Consider the following 15,982-nt stretch of genomic DNA (forward strand, 5'->3'; position numbering starts at 1 on the left):
CTACTTGCGCAAACTGTTTGCTAGACTGATCTCTGATGTAGTTGCTTCTTCACATCTTCATTTCAACTTAATATAGGTCACATTTTCAAGACTTCTTGATTCAGGGAAAATACTCAAAAAAAACTTTGTATATTTTCAGACCTCAACCTCTTAATTATCAACAAATGCAAAACTATGCACATTTCAAAACACAGAGTTTATTCCTCTAGATAGGAGTGGTTTCCCCAAATTGATGGCTGCAACACAGGAATTACCTGTTCTAAAGTTAAGGGTATTCATACTGAAGTGCATGGTAGAGCCTGTGCTCCCACTTACGATGTTTGCTACCTATTCTTTTCTTATCTCTGTTCCCTTGCCAGATATGAAAAACAGCCTGCATGCTTTTAGTAAAAACTTTAAATCCCAAGAAAAAGTGCACTTGTTAACTTTAAATAAACAAACAAAACTGCACACTGTAACATTAAATGCACTGAATAAGTTGCTGCGGAGACAACTACTTGTATAACTTTTGCACCTCTCACAATTTCAAACTTTAGTTATATTTCATTGAATTGCTTGCCGATGTACACTTAAATGTTAATTACACTAACTACAATGTACCTCATACATTTCACTCAGCACATAGTTCTCAAACCTTTGATTAACTACTTGCACCCACAGACATTGTCTCACTTGAGAGCATTTGCTAAATAAAAAAATAGACGATGACTTTGTAAATGCAAGAAAGAACTAGTTTTGCATGCCTTTCTAATTTTTCAAGACCATTTGCTTTAAAATAAATCCTGCCTACAGCTTAAGCAAAGGACACTGACCTAGACATCACTCCTTTAAAAACTGGATAAATTACTACCTTAATTCTACTTATACTATTAATGAACTTTTACACCTCCCACTGCAGCAGCCCAAAGCTACATTGAATCAACTACAACTTGCTACTTTTCTGGCATTCCTTACCTTGTTACAACATAAAGCCTAGATATGAGGGGGTACTGAAAAGTTCTACGCCCAAACAAGAAGGGAATGACATGGAGCCACAAAACGTCCAAGTTATTCAATGTACTGTCCGCAAAGTTCAACACACTTGGCACACTATGTCCGAAGTTTCTGTAACCCTGTCAATGCTGCTGCAATCACCTCTGAATCACTCAAATTCCCACCCTTTCAAACTCTTTTTAAGGTTGAGAAAAAGTCAGATGGAGCAAGATCTGGTGAGTAGGGTGGATGGTCTATGCACTCGCACCCAAATTTTGTCAAAACATCCACTGTTTCGTCAGCCTTGTGAACAGGTGCATTGTCTTGCAAAAAGACAACTCCTTTCTGCAGCTTCCTTCTCCTTTTTTCTTTCAATCCCTCCTTTAATTGAGCAAATTAGAGTAGTATTCTACATTAACTGTTCAGCCCCTTGGATGACAAAACACTCTGCTATGACCTTTCTTGTTGACTTTTGGGTCCTGAACATCTTTGGCCTTGGTGAACCTGACTGCCGCCATTGTATGGACTGTTGCTCTGTCTCAGGATCATAGTGGTGTAACCATGTTTCATTAACAGTAACTAGGCATTCCAAAAAGTTGCCAACAGCTTGACAAAAATGCTGCAAAATCAACTTGGAAGTGTCCATACAATGTCTTTTCTAGCTGGCATTCAAACATTTGGGTATCCACTTGGCTGACAGCTTCTGCATACCCAGCTGCTCATGGATTATAAACCCAACACAATTCCTGGATATCTTTAGTGTCTCAGAAACTGTTTTAGACAATATTCACCAATCTGCCAAAATCAGGTCATGGACATGGTCAACAATTTCAGGAGCTGACTCTGTTTGAGGCCTCCCAGACCTTGCTGCATCTTTGGTCTCAAAATCTCCCACTCAAGGTTTGCACATCGCTTCTTCACAGTTGATCAAGAGGGGCACTTGTCACTCAATGTTTGTATCACACATTCACGGACTTCCTTTGGAGTTTTCTTCTGCAGGAATACGAACTTCATGAAGGCTCAGAGTTCCACACTTGAAAATTCCACACTTTTCATCGACAAGGTTTAATCAATGATCTGACACAATGTCAAAACATAGCATTACAACTCTGCAAATTGGCACTTTAAACGAAGAAATAACCCCTTTTCAGCTACAAGGCAAAATAATGCTTGGAATTTAGAAAGTTGGTTGGGCTTAGAATTTTTCAGCACCCTCTCATATTAAAACTAAGAAAATGTACGTTTTTGCTTTAAACATTTTTAGCATATACAACTCTTACTGATGAGACTTGTATTTAAAACACTCCTGAATGAATTGCAAACAAACTTGCTTAAAAATACCACCTTGCAATTTAGATTATGAGATCTTATATATATATAATACATATATATATATATATATATACACACACACATACATACACACATACATGCATACACACACATATATGCAAGTATACCTCTCTCTTCCTATATATATATATATATATATATATATATATATATAGACACACACACACACACACACACACACATATATATATATATATATATATATATATATATATATATATACCCACTCATACACACATAAGGGTCTACTTCATAACACTGAAATTTCATAACGTTGAATTTCATAACATTGAGACCATGACATCAAAAACTTAAAACACTGAAAAACCAAAAACACTGAAAACTCAGAACATTGAAAGTGTGCTTCATAACAGTGAAATCTACATTGCACAGGTAAATAAGATCCCCTCCACCTAAACCACCACCTAACACACACAACTTTCAACTATGTCTCTGCAGGGGGGTTGCCCCCTGGCAACCCTCACACTCCCCATAAATTAAATATACCAACTCCAAGATTGCACTACAGTGGGAAAAAAAAGTTATTTTCTAATCTCTGTGTATGCTGACTGTGATACAGTGAAGTTAGGAAATTAACTTTTTTCCAGTGTAGTAAGATCTTGGATTTGGTATATTTAATTTACTGGGGTTGTGGGGGTGCAGGGGGGGCTTGCCCCCTGCAGAAACAGTAGAACTTATGTTAGTTAAGTGGTGTTATAGGTGGAAAGGATGTTATTTACACATGCACTGTAGTTTTCAATGTTATGAAGCACACTTTCAATGTTCTGAGTTTTCAATGTTTTGGTCTCAATGTTATGAAATAGACCCATATATATAAATATATATATATAATATATATATATATATATATATATATATATGTATGTGTGTGTGTGTGTGTGTACACAAACACACATCTGTTTTATTTACAATTACTTCTCCAGTGTCCTTCTAAACATTAATGACAAAGCGTGGTATATGCTTTACCGTTCACCCACTAGTTAAGTGCAGTCAACAAAATTCCAACTGTTCGCAGTCACTTCTAAAAAAACACATTTCACATACATCCTGTATCTAATGGACTGATGTTTTACAATTTCCCTATGTACTCACTAATTTCTTCTATGTACTCACTAATTTCACAGTGTTCTGAACTTCCTACTGATCACCTACTTCCACCAGGAGTCTTCAGTTAAAGCCCAAGACACTACCGATTTTTCTAGTCAGCCACTGTGCTTTTTTCTGCTACTCAGAACAATACCTAGTGGAATCTTTTCCATGATTCCAAAGGTAAAGTCTCTCTATAGGGGTTCTCAAATGAAACATCAGCAATCTTGATGCAGGAGAGTGCAGAAGCACCAAAAAGACTGAAAACGCAGAACAGTGACTACTGATCATAATTTATTTCCATTTACACTTGTTTTTGTAGGGGGCCAAGCCCCCTGCAAGTCTGATGAGAGGAAAGCCCCCAGAAATTATATATACCAACTCTGACATTGCCATACCTCAGAGAATAGGCAATATGTTGAGAAATGGCCATCTCTGACTTAGCATATGCAAGTCCATTTTTCCAGCCATTTAGTTTCCATATTAGTGGACTCACCATAGTGGGTTCCCAAGATTTCAAATGGTTACCCTCTATGGGCTTTACTACTGTGAAAAGAGTGAGAAGCATAGACCTCTTCTGTTTGCTGGCTCACTCTTTGTAGGCTACACTTTTTTTTTTTTAATACCTCCTTAGCTTGTTCTGCACTGAAAAATGTCATTAATCCTTCAAGAATAAAATGTTCTTAAGACAGCCGGATACAACAGCTTGAATCTCACACTTACGTCTCACAATTTTGGACTGTTGGGATAAACTTACTTCTTTTCTGCTTGGTGCACTGTGAATAATCACTTTCCACAAACACTCTGCTGCCTCCAATTTTTAAATGATTTTCCTTTCTGCCAGAATTTTGTCAGAAGCAGCTCCTTCTGCTGGTATAATTGTATCTATACAAATACATGTTTCTGCTTCTTTCTCAAGGCAACATCTGGAGTATACAGAGAATGTGCCCTCTCAATTAACAAATCCAGCTGTTAAGCAGTCTAGTCTAGTCACTTATTTGCACTTTTATAAAAATTAATGCAGTCCACTTCTAATTCCTGTAGTACAGCAGAAGATCTCTGCTCTCTGCAATCTATCTTTCAATTGGTCTAGTTTAGAAGACGAGTGTACGAAATACTGATGGAATAAAATAAAGCTAAACACTTCAAAAGCCAATGCAATAAATCTTTACAGCAGCATTTGTGGAAGGACCCCACTGTAGTGTGATCCTGGACATCTGAAAAGTCCAGGTAACGTGGAACAACGACACAGGAAAAAAATGCATAAATGTGAAAGAAATGATGGTTGTTATCTTAGTAATAAAAGTATTTAAACATATGTGAGTACAGAGAACCCCCCCAAATTATTACAGACAACACTAAACTAACATAGTACATCAACAAGTAAGGAGGATGCACTCTTACCTTCTGTACAAATTGGCAATGTAGACATGGGAAGGGTCTTAAAAGTCAGGCTTGACCCTCAGGACAACCTACATTTCTTACCAGCTGAATGTCCTATTAGTCAGATGGAGTAGATCTCCTATAGACCCATGTGAATGCATGTTAAACGAGGAAACCTTCCTGGATTGGAGTAGCAGGTGGGGCATGCCAGAAGTAGACCTATAAGTTTCCACATACAACAAGAGGAAGAGAAAATTCTTTTGCAGAACAGTAGTTCCAACAGTTTAAGTACACGCCATCACTCTGAACTGGAAAGGTCTATTTCTGTACACTTTCCCGCCCATGCCCATATTCCCAAGATGTTGCAGAAAGTCAATGACAACAGGACAGATGTCATATACTGCTTGCACCCTTTTGGCCCAGATATGGTTGGTTCTCCTTCACAGTAAGACTACCAAGGAAAGAGCCAAAAAAAGTTGTTTCAAGTGTGACGACTTCCTGACGAAGAAAAAGGGGTCTTCATGCAACCCAGTCTCATCTCCCTTATGTTTTTAACAGCTTGGATGGCTTACTCCTCCTTCTAGGGTGGCATATATTTCAATTTACATTCACTGTTGGAAAAATTACAATGCCTGAATACCAGGAAAGAAATTTGGAGAAAACAAGGGGAAAAACAGCCCAAAAAGGATAAGAAAAACTCTAGCTGAGAAGAACTTTGCAGATGAAAAACAAACAGCAGTTCATGTTTCATCTTTATAACAGCAGACTAGTTCCAGTAATTTAGATAGAAAAAAATCAGCTGCACTCAGAGGTGTTTAATATAGGTGAGACACTGGTGGACTATACAATGTTAAATGAGAAAACACTGGAAAAATATAATAAACTAAGTAGCTATTCATATGAGCTGATAAAACTGCAGAAATCAGAGTTTGAAATAAAGAAAGGTGGGCTGAACTTGAGGATGTTGAGAGGGAGTACTGAGATGCAAATTATTATATCCACCTGTCTTCAGAATATTTTTTTTTTCTGGTAGATCAAATACATTTTTGGATGTAGATCAGACTAAAGATGAAAAAATAAGCTAACAAACAGTGAGCCAGAAAGCTGAAAGGAAATCTCCTCTTCTTTCTTCTGACAATAACGAAATTCCACAGAAAAAACTCTGCCAATGAAACTGTTTGCATTGTTCAAAGGAAAATGCTTGAGCAACAGACAAAAGCCAAAAAGCTTTCTAAAAGGATCAGAAGTACTGTGGAATTAAACCAGTGACTGGTTTTCAGAGGTTGAGCTGATATGGAAGAAGACCAGCAACAATGTGGAATTAGTGAATTAATGGGAAAATTTGTAACGCGTCAATCCCATTAGATGTAGCTTAGGCAATGTGAACTGTATTCTGCAAGAAGTGGTTGAAAAAGCTGGAAATGTGTTGACTGCTAAAATGATGGCAGGATGCTAAAGCATAAACCCCACATTGTCATTAAAGCTTAGAAGGAACCGAATTAAATAAAGTTTCTTTTTTTTTTATTTTTGTACAGAAAGTTCATAATATAAATTGCAAAAACAGTTCTGTATAATACACAGAGGTATTTTAAATTCAGGACGAGAGGAGTTTTTCTTAAATGTTATGTATCCAGGCTTTACACTGTAACAAGAAAATAAGTCTGGAAAGAAGCAAGCTAGAGTTAATGCAAGTGCAAAAGTTTATTGACCATGTTAAATCAGTACTAAAACATAACACAATATTTTTTTTAAAAGAAGAAGATGCCTAAATTAATGTTCTTAGTGTAAGCTATGGACAAAGGATTTTAAGCCAATAACGTTGAAAAATGAGCAAAAAAGAATAACAGGAGGAAAAAATTGTACTTCTTTCTTGCATATACAAAGTTATTGGCTGTTTTTTTTTTTCCATTAGCACATGCGTTCAATTAAAGACATCGAACAAACAGGTGCAAGCAATTAAACGTGACAGGTACGACCAGTACATTCTGAATGAAATCTACATGGTTTCTTTTTTTGCATTTGCACAGTTACTAGCTTTTTTACTTCATTAGCAACTGCTTTTAGGTTGTGAACAACATGTCTACACGTTCAAGCAACTAAGAAAGGTCTAAATTGTGTGTTCCAAGTGAAATGAATAAGTACAATACAATTGACTTTTAAAGTCAAACAGGCGAGCAGTTCAGTTAAAATACATGAAGTTTGAAACTTGGAACATCAACAGTCATACAAATAGTTGCCTCCCCAAAAGCCTTAGGAAGTTAGTACATTAAATATAACAATATATAACTTTTTTGTTTAAAAGGTATCCGGTGTCCCTTTGTTATGTAGGTTAAAAGTTACTTTGTTGAAAGCATGCACATTATTTTTCAAACCTGTGAGGGGAATTAGAGATTAGGGCAAAAGCTGTGTAAGTGGGAACATAGAATATAACATGTGCTCCAGCATGGTTAAACCTAAGTTTTTACAACTGGTAACACCTGTGGGTGTGGCCATCGATGTTTGGACAACTACTCTTATATGGAAGGATAAACTTTTTTGGAAACTGTAAACAGTTTTGTGTGTTTTGCTGCAAGTTAAAAGAGGTTAGTCGTTAAAATGTATTTAGTTTTTTTTTTTTTTTTTTTTTTTACAAAACGTCTGAAAAATGTGACATGGGCTCAAAAAGAGATAAGAACCAACTACATACAAGATCAGTCTGCCAAACATTAGGGTGTGCATGTTAGTTGCAAGCTGGAAACATATATTCAAAAGAACTGTCACCTAGAATGTGTAGAAGTAATAGCTTTTTATCAGAATGCTACTCGGTAAATATTAAAATGGAATGTAAATGGCCTTGCTGGCATACGCAAAAAACACAAGAGTATTGAACTGTATAAAGAAGTAAAAGGTGCAAATAGCAATGTTACAGTAGATGCACTTAGAAATGAGCATGCAAATTTGACAAAGAAAGGATTTCAGGATGGACATGCTGCAGGGTACCAGGGACAAAGGTAAAGAGAAAGTGGAGTAATAATGATTGTGGAAGAGGCTCCAACTGTAATGGAAGGGAAAATAAAAGGTAAGCAATGATAGATTTGAGGTATTTAAGGGGTTACTGGTAGGGGAAGAAGGTTACAATTGTGTGTGCTACAGAGCACAGAAGAATCTTGGTAAAAATAATCCTTCAGGAAAGAATTGTATATGGATTTGCACTGGAACCAGATTTGCAATAGTAAGGATGTATCGGGGACCTTGAAAGAAAAAAACATAACAAAAAAGGTAGATTTATGAAGATGTACATAACAATATTTGGTATGGAATGTGTGAGATTAGTAGCAGAAACTTGGAATCTACATATTTCACCATGCTACAATAATTTAAAGGTTTGAGACCCACTCAGTAACTACACCAGAACATACACCAATAAAAACTAAGATAAAGATGCAGGGTAATCATGCAAAAATGAAACAATGGCACTTTCCTACTTATCTGTTGAAAACAAAGGAATTTAAGGAATGAATAACAGAGGTGATTCAGTAGTTATTACAGAAACACAAATTTCTTCAGAAGGGATAGGTACCGAGTGGGATAAAATAAAAATGGAGTTTAAAATATAGTAGAAATAAAATAGACAGAAATACTGGGAAATAAGAAATAGGAATTATTTAAAGAGGATAACAATGATGGAAGTATTCAGAAGAAAATGACTCACAAAACAAGAACAGGAACTACTGCAGAGTGCTAAAGGGAGAATAAGGAAGTAGCTGGATAATATGCATGGGTTTAGAATGGATGCTGCTAAACACATTTTTTGTTAACATTAAAGCAGAAAAACTAAGCACAACTTTGGCAAAAGAGAGATGAAACCAGACATGGAGAACACGTGACAAGAAAAACAACTAGAGATCCTGTAGAGGCATTAGTGATATTTAGAAATGTGCACATTTGTATAAAGCAGAGGAATGGGGAAGCCAAGAAAGGTACATGTGGAAATATATTTATCAGTCAACAGGGTGGTCTCCATGACCGTGTGGTATTTATGTGGAAATATGGATGTTAAAAGGGAAGAAAGTGATTAAGATCTGGATGGATTTGTTTAACAATACATTCAAAAGGGGAGAGAGTACCAATATCTTGACAGGAAAACATGGTGACCATTATGCAAAGAGAGTAAAGACCCTCCAGTTAACATTAGATAAAGACCCAGTTCCATTTAAACCATAACTCCTGAACTTCTGTGTACACTAGCTAAGAGAAAGGCAAAGGTGTTACCACAGTTGACAGATATGGATTAGTGTGGATTTGTGGAGGGAAGGCAGATAATAGGCGACATCAACAGAAGAATGATGATTCAGAGGGAAGCACAGTGCAAGATAGCACTATTATTGTTGATAGATCTTGATGCAGAAGCAAGGCCCTGAAATGCCTGGGGCACCTTTTTTTTTTTAAACAGAGAAGGGTGAATCTTTCTAAAGGCACTTATGACTCTGGCCTATGTTGGCCCGATATAAGCCTCTGAAAATTATGGTTCAGACACTGAAGACACCTTGTCTTCTGCTTTTCCTTTGGAGGCATTTCCTACTGGGTACTCCTTTAGTTGGATGATGCAAGTGTTCCAGTGGGAAGCCAAAGAGTATTCTGACGTCTAGCAAAGGTACAGGGCTTTCATGGGTTTGTAAGATCCAAGCCTGTAGCAGACTCTCCAGTGCTAAATATGCAGGAGGACGCATTTATAGGTGCATCACTAGGCTAATGATCACCGGGACCTTTATAAGCCTAGACAGACATCCTAATTGTATCCTGCAAGTTTATGTGCCTTAAAGGTTATTTCAAATGGGTATATCTAATCTAGGTTGCGGCAGAGCTAGCCACCCAGCAGTGTAAACCTTGGCTCTAGATGACTGTCGCTACAGAAGTGATACCCCAACTTCATGTGCAAAAATAGGAAAAAGGGGTTGTGGATGGATGTAATCTAGGGCAAAATTTACAGTCTGCCTCTGTCCACTACAGACACAGGTGCTAGAACCTACATGCACTTCTGACTTCCCATCCAATAGTCCAAGTTTCTCTTGAATAGGGTTACTGAAGAACACTGATTCATCGATGGGAAGCATGTTCCAGAGAAGGTGAATTCTCTGATACACACACCTGTTCTTCCAACATGTCCTGTTTATATCACAAGCAAAGTTTAAATCCCTCGAATGAGTAATTCTGGTGCTATTCGTTTTGCAGATATGCAAAAAGTCCGTAAGAGTGGGATCCAAGGATGCCTTGTATGCCAGGCATAAATCGCCTCTCAACAGTCTGTAGAAGACAGTGTAGAGAGATAAGGCTTTGAGTCGATCTGCATATGACATGCTATTTATGCCACATTTTTTTTTTTGGGAAGAAACACCAGGGATGTTCCAGTTGCTGCAAGTGCTTAGTCAGGTACATACTGAAGGGGGTGCTGTACTCAATGATTGGCCTGATAAGGGCCAATACAGTGAAACAATGACTTCTTTGGATCTAGATGCCATGCCCTTACTTCCAAGTCGAGCAACACAGAATTACTTCCTTACTACCTTAGACACATGTGGGTTGAAAGCTAGGTCACTAATTGTGTGTGTACTAAAATCCCTGACTACTAGTTCAACTCTTAGGGGTGTGCCATTGATAAGACAAATTCCTATGGTGGCTGACTTCCCAAAGAGTACTATTACACATTTCTTAGCATTAAGTTTTAAGCTGCGGCATTGACACCAGTCATTTTTCTCTGCTAGTTCTTCTTGTAAAATGTTAGTGTCTTGGAGGGATTCTTTAACTGCTCCTAGTTTGCAAACTTCTGCAAACTTGGACATTGCCCTTGACTTCTGAGAGTTTGATGTCAAAAAGAAGTGGACCCAGCACAGAGCTCTGATGGCCTCCACTAGTGAATGGCCTCTTTGTAGAGGTGGTCTCCCCTATCCTAACTTTCTGGTTACTATCTGACAGTCGGTTGGCTATCCAGCATGCAACATACAAGTTTATGCTTACATCCCTGAGCTTGTTATTAATGCCCATCTGAGGTATTGTATTAAATGCATTAGCCAGGTCAAGGAAGGCTATGTGCACCATTCTGCCCTCATCCATTCAACAACTCTAGAGCCTGACTCCTTCTTCTGCCCCCCTAGGTTGCCTAACTGGTTCTCCAGGGTCACATACTGATCCCTCAAATTAAGTCTAATGAATTTGTGGGCAGCATCTGTGAAGACTGCTCTATCGTAAACTGAGATGAACCTGCATTTTTCCATCATCTGCTGTTTTTTATCAGGCATGGAAGGACAAGCATAAGGGTTTCTAATGTCTGAGTGCTAGCACCATCTCTTCCTGAAGTACCACTGTAGCTTCCCCATGCACAGTCCTTTTAGTATCATCATAAGGAGGCACGACACTATGCAATCCCAGAACACTAAGAAATTCCCTTGCTGTGATTAATTCTCTCTATTTAGGATACTCTAGATAAAGAAGTCAAAAACAGTATTTTGTCTTCTGGGAGAAATGCCATTCTGTAAATATTTCCAACAGTGGTCCCCAAAAAACACTCGCCTTGCTGGGGGAGGGGAGCCAAGATTATCTGGCTAGGTTGACAAAATGCCCAAGTTTTATAAAACAAGTAAGAGTGAAATGTAAGACCTTCTGAAGCTCCAACAGGGTGTCTGCTTGTTATCCGGGAATTGTCCAGGTAGGTTTATATAGAAAAGCTCTTTGTCCAGCAAAAGGCTACAACTAACACCAGGCATTTTTTAGAGACATTGGGTACAGTACACAAGCCAACGGTCATGCACATGAACGGGAAAATGATCTCCCCTTGCTTAAAATCTTAGGAACGTTCTGCAATTCCTGGCAATGGGAATATGAAGATAGAGATCCTCCAGGTACATGGTGACTGAAAAAGCCTGAGGGGACTAGACAGGAAGGAAGCCTTCGACAGTTAACATTTTGAAGCTTGTAGTAATAAGGAATTTCCTCAGTCTTGAAAAGTCTAAAATAGGTTTCCATAAGCCTTGAGGTTAAAAAAAAAAAAATTTTAAAGGATTTTTTTCTACTTTTGGTGTTCTCTCTCTCTATGGTCTCTTGTTCCAGAAAATCTTTTGGAAGGGGAAAAAACCCGGTTCACTTCATCTTTTCACACTAATGGGAAACATCCTAACTTTGTTCTGCTTTGGAAATGCAATCTGCACTCCTACTCGAGGGTTACCAGGATCAACTGATCCTGTGGGCTAACAATGGAATAGGTTCGGTTTGGGGACGGGAAGGGTTGGGGTGGGGTTTTTAAGAGAAAACGTGGGGAGTCAGGCTGAATCATGACATTTCCCTCTATGAGCCATGGCCCTTGTGGCCTCAAAAGATCTCTGGTTTGTTTGGAATTTTCTTCTAAATCTGGACTCCTTAACCTTGCCTGACTTGCTTTTCTTTTGCTGTGTGTATAGAGATGATGACTTGGCTGGATAATTTTTGCTGAACTTAAGTGCCTACTAGTGAAACAGCGACTTGACAGACTAGACGATCTTAAACTTTTTACTTTCTTTTGAAGACACCTTTAGCGCCACAAAAATTCAATAAATGGAATGGGGGAGATGGCAGACTGCTCTAGTACTAGAGGGTTAGGGAGCTCATTAAGCAACTGGTGGTTTTAGTACACATCACACAACTTTTTCAATGCAGTACCATAAACTGCTACAGATTATATCTTTCTCCATCAGTCCACTATTAAGAAACTGTATCATGAATCACAGCTATACAAAAAGCATGCACTTTCCAAGCAGAGCAGAGTTGCAAAAGTCATTTATAAGAACATATAAAAAGTACAGTTGTGTACACTTACCATAAATGTAGATGTTCGAGTGTATTCACTGTTGCAGTCATCACATTTGGGTTATCTGCCTGCAGGTGGCCCTCAGCCAGCCTGAATACCAGAGTCTTGGGATTTCTGCATTGGATGCTGTCACTTCTTCCATGACGTCAGGTCGTCAGGGGTATAAAACATGCAGCCGATGCCATTACATCAGTTTTTCTTGCCCCAGATGTCAGGTTCCCCCAAAACAGGAAGCAATTACATGGTATGTAACACCCCCAGCAAAAAACAAATACTAATGATATAAGATATGCCAAACAAAAAAGATAGGTATAAGTAAAGAGAAGTCAGGGGGCTGGAGGGAGGGTAACCAGGACTATAACAGTGAATACACTCGAACATCTACATTTATGGTAAGTGTACACAACTGTACTATGTTCTTCCTGTTTCACTGTTGTGGTCATCACATTTGGGTTGATTCCCAAAGCTAAGAAAAGGTGGAGGTAGCTATGAAGCATTAGGGCTAGGAGTACAGTGGGACAATGACCTCCTTTTTTCTGGATGAAAAGCCCTTAGTGATGAGGTGTGCCACATAGAAGATTTCCTGACTGTTGTGGTGATGTGGTTATCGAAGGTGAGACCACTGTCCACCTGTGTCCCTAAGTCTCTTATCACACTTTCTGTGTTTAGTGTACTGCCACCTATATGGTAATTCACGGATACATGTTTTTTCTCAAAGGGGATAACTATACATTTCTTGGCATTGAGCTTGAGCCCATGGCTCTGGCACCAAGCATCTGTTTCTGTAAGGCCCTTCTGTAGAGTATCCACATCATTTGGGGATTCAATAATGGCTCCCAGTTTGCAGTCATCTGCGAACTTTGTTAGCCAGAGTCCCTTAGTGTTGGCCTGTACTTCACAGAAGTAGATGCCAAACAAGAGCGGTCCCAAGACTGAACCCCAAGGTACTCCACTTGTCTGGAGCTGGATTTGGAGTCGGCTACTTTTACAGTGTGGGTTCTTTCAGCAAGCCAGTTAGCAACCCATTGGGTGACGTAGGGATTAATGCCCAGTTTAGTAAGTTTATCCATGATTCCAGAGTGGGGGATGGTGTCAAAGGCCTTGGCAAGGTCTAGATAGGCTGTGTGGACCACCTTACCCTTGTCCATGGCTCTGGAGACTGATTCGAAGAAGTCAATCAGGTTCAGGAGACAAGATCGGCCCTTCACGAACCCAAACTGGGTGGGGTCCAGTGTTTGAAGGTTGCCAATGTCTTTGTTTATAAGTTCCATGATAATATGCTCCATGGCCTTGCAGATAAGGCTTGTCAGACTGATGGGACGGTAGTTTCCGGGATCCAAGGTGGATCCCCCCTTGTGGAGTGTGATAACTGTAGCTGTGCGCCACTCAGTGGGCACGAGTCCTGAGGTGAGACTATGGTTAAACATGACACTTAGGTGAGGTGCCAGTTCATTTTGTAGTTCATGTAGTACACAGCCCGGGATGTCATCTGGTCCCATGGATGCTGTATTCTTAACTTTGGAGAGTGCGTTTTTTACCTGTGTGGCCATTATTACCGGAATTTGGCAATCTTCCGGTATTGAGATGGGCCATTTAGGGGGGGGGGTGAAGTTGGCACTGAATCGATCTGCCAGGATATTGGCAATATCCTTGGGATCAGTATATTTAATGCCATTCTGTTTTAGCGCAGAGCAGATCTGAGCATTGCCATTTAGATTCTTGACATAGTTACAGAATGCCTTGTGGTTGTCTTTGGAATCTTTGGCAATTTTATTTTCGTAACTAGCTTTGGAGGATTTTATGAGGGATCTCAGTTTCTTACTGAGGCTTGTAAGGGAGTTTTTTTGCATCCTGGGATTTTCCTCTTTTCTGCAACAGTTTCTTCCTTTTGTTGTAAAGTTTGTTTATGGCAGGGGACCACCAGATTGGCTTCCTTTTTTGGATGAGAGCACCTTGGTTCTATTTGGGATGGCACGATTCATGCATGAGTGGATGTGCTCTTACAGTGCCTTGGTGTAGGATTCAGCAGTTGAACTTTCAGTTCCCGTCTGCATGGGTGAAATGAAATTTGTCACTTCTGACTTGAGTAGTATGAAGTTAGCTTTGGAGAAGTTTTTTATGGAGGTTTCCTTACTGGGGAGTGGGGGTGGGATCTGGATGTTAAGGGTGATTAGCTAATGGTCAAGACCTGACTAATGAGGGGGTGACCATAGGTGTGGAGCATCGATTTCCCATGTTGGTAATGACCAGGTCTAGAATATTGGACCCCCTGGTGGGACTATGGATTAGTTGATCCAGGGCATTGGAATTTATGAATTCCAAGAACCGTTGGGCAAAGGTGTTGGAACAGGAGTAGTTTTCCCAGTTAATGGCAGGGTAGTTAAAATCACCCAGTATTAGGGTGTTTGGTTCTATCTTAATATTTTCCAGAGAAATGCTGTAGAGGTAGATGTAGCCCTAGTGGAATGAGTCCCGATCCCCTGTCGGGTAGGTTTCCCATGGTGCTTGTAGCAGAAATGTATGCAGTGTGCTATCCATTTAGAAATAGTTTGCTTTGAAATGGCCTTGCCCTCTGCCCCTGCAGCAAAGCTGACTAGCAGCTGGTCAGATTTTCTGAGAGGCTTAGTCCTGTCCAGATAGAACTTAAGCTGCCTGTGCACATCCAAGGAATGCAGGATCCTTTCCCCTTTATTCTGAGGATTAGGTTAAAAGGTTGGCAAATTAATAGACTGGTTTAAAGTCACACTAGACACCACCTTGAGCACAAAAGATGGGTTAGTCCTGAGGGAAACCTTGCCTGCATGGAAGATAATGAAGGGTTCCACTGTCATAAGGGCCTGCAATTCAGACACTCTTCTTGCTGAAGTGATGGCTAGAAGTAAAGCTGTTTTCCATGAGAGGAATTTTAATTCTGCTGTAGCCGAGGTTCAAAGGGTGGAAGTGTGAGCTTTTCTAATAGAAAGTTAAGGTCCCAGACTGGATTGGGAGCTCTCCTTGGGGACTTAAAATTTTGGCTCCTCCCAAGAACTGTTTTACCAGAGGATGAAAGAAGAGGGGTGGCTCATCAGTATTATAATGAGCTGAGATGCCAGAGGCATGAATCTTAATTGAAGAGAAGGATAGGCCTTTGTGGAGCATTTCTGTTAAGTAATCTAGTATACGAGGGTAAGCAGGGCACAGTTGTGGCCATTCCCTGAGAATGGATCCAAGAACAGTATCTTTTCCACTTTTCCGAATAGGATTTTCTAGTACTAGGCCTCCTTGCCTCAAGAATGACATCCAGCACCTGCTTACTGAGGGTTGCTGGTGTTGAATTCAGGGGATTAGCCAGGTTGCAAGGTTCAGGGTCTG

The 15,982-nt window shown here is 39.5% G+C and overlaps 1 protein-coding gene across 7 annotated transcripts in view; it reads right to left on the reverse strand.

Moving 5' to 3' along the window:
- BRD9 (bromodomain containing 9) overlaps positions 1 to 15,982 on the reverse strand; it is a 748,767-nt gene that overhangs the window by 642,860 nt on the left and 89,925 nt on the right. The window lies entirely within an intron of this gene.

This window comes from Protopterus annectens, chromosome 3.part0 (assembly GCF_019279795.1).
Source record: "Protopterus annectens isolate FY-2018-M chromosome 3.part0, PAN1.0, whole genome shotgun sequence".
Classification (NCBI taxonomy): Eukaryota; Metazoa; Chordata; order Ceratodontiformes; family Protopteridae; genus Protopterus; species Protopterus annectens.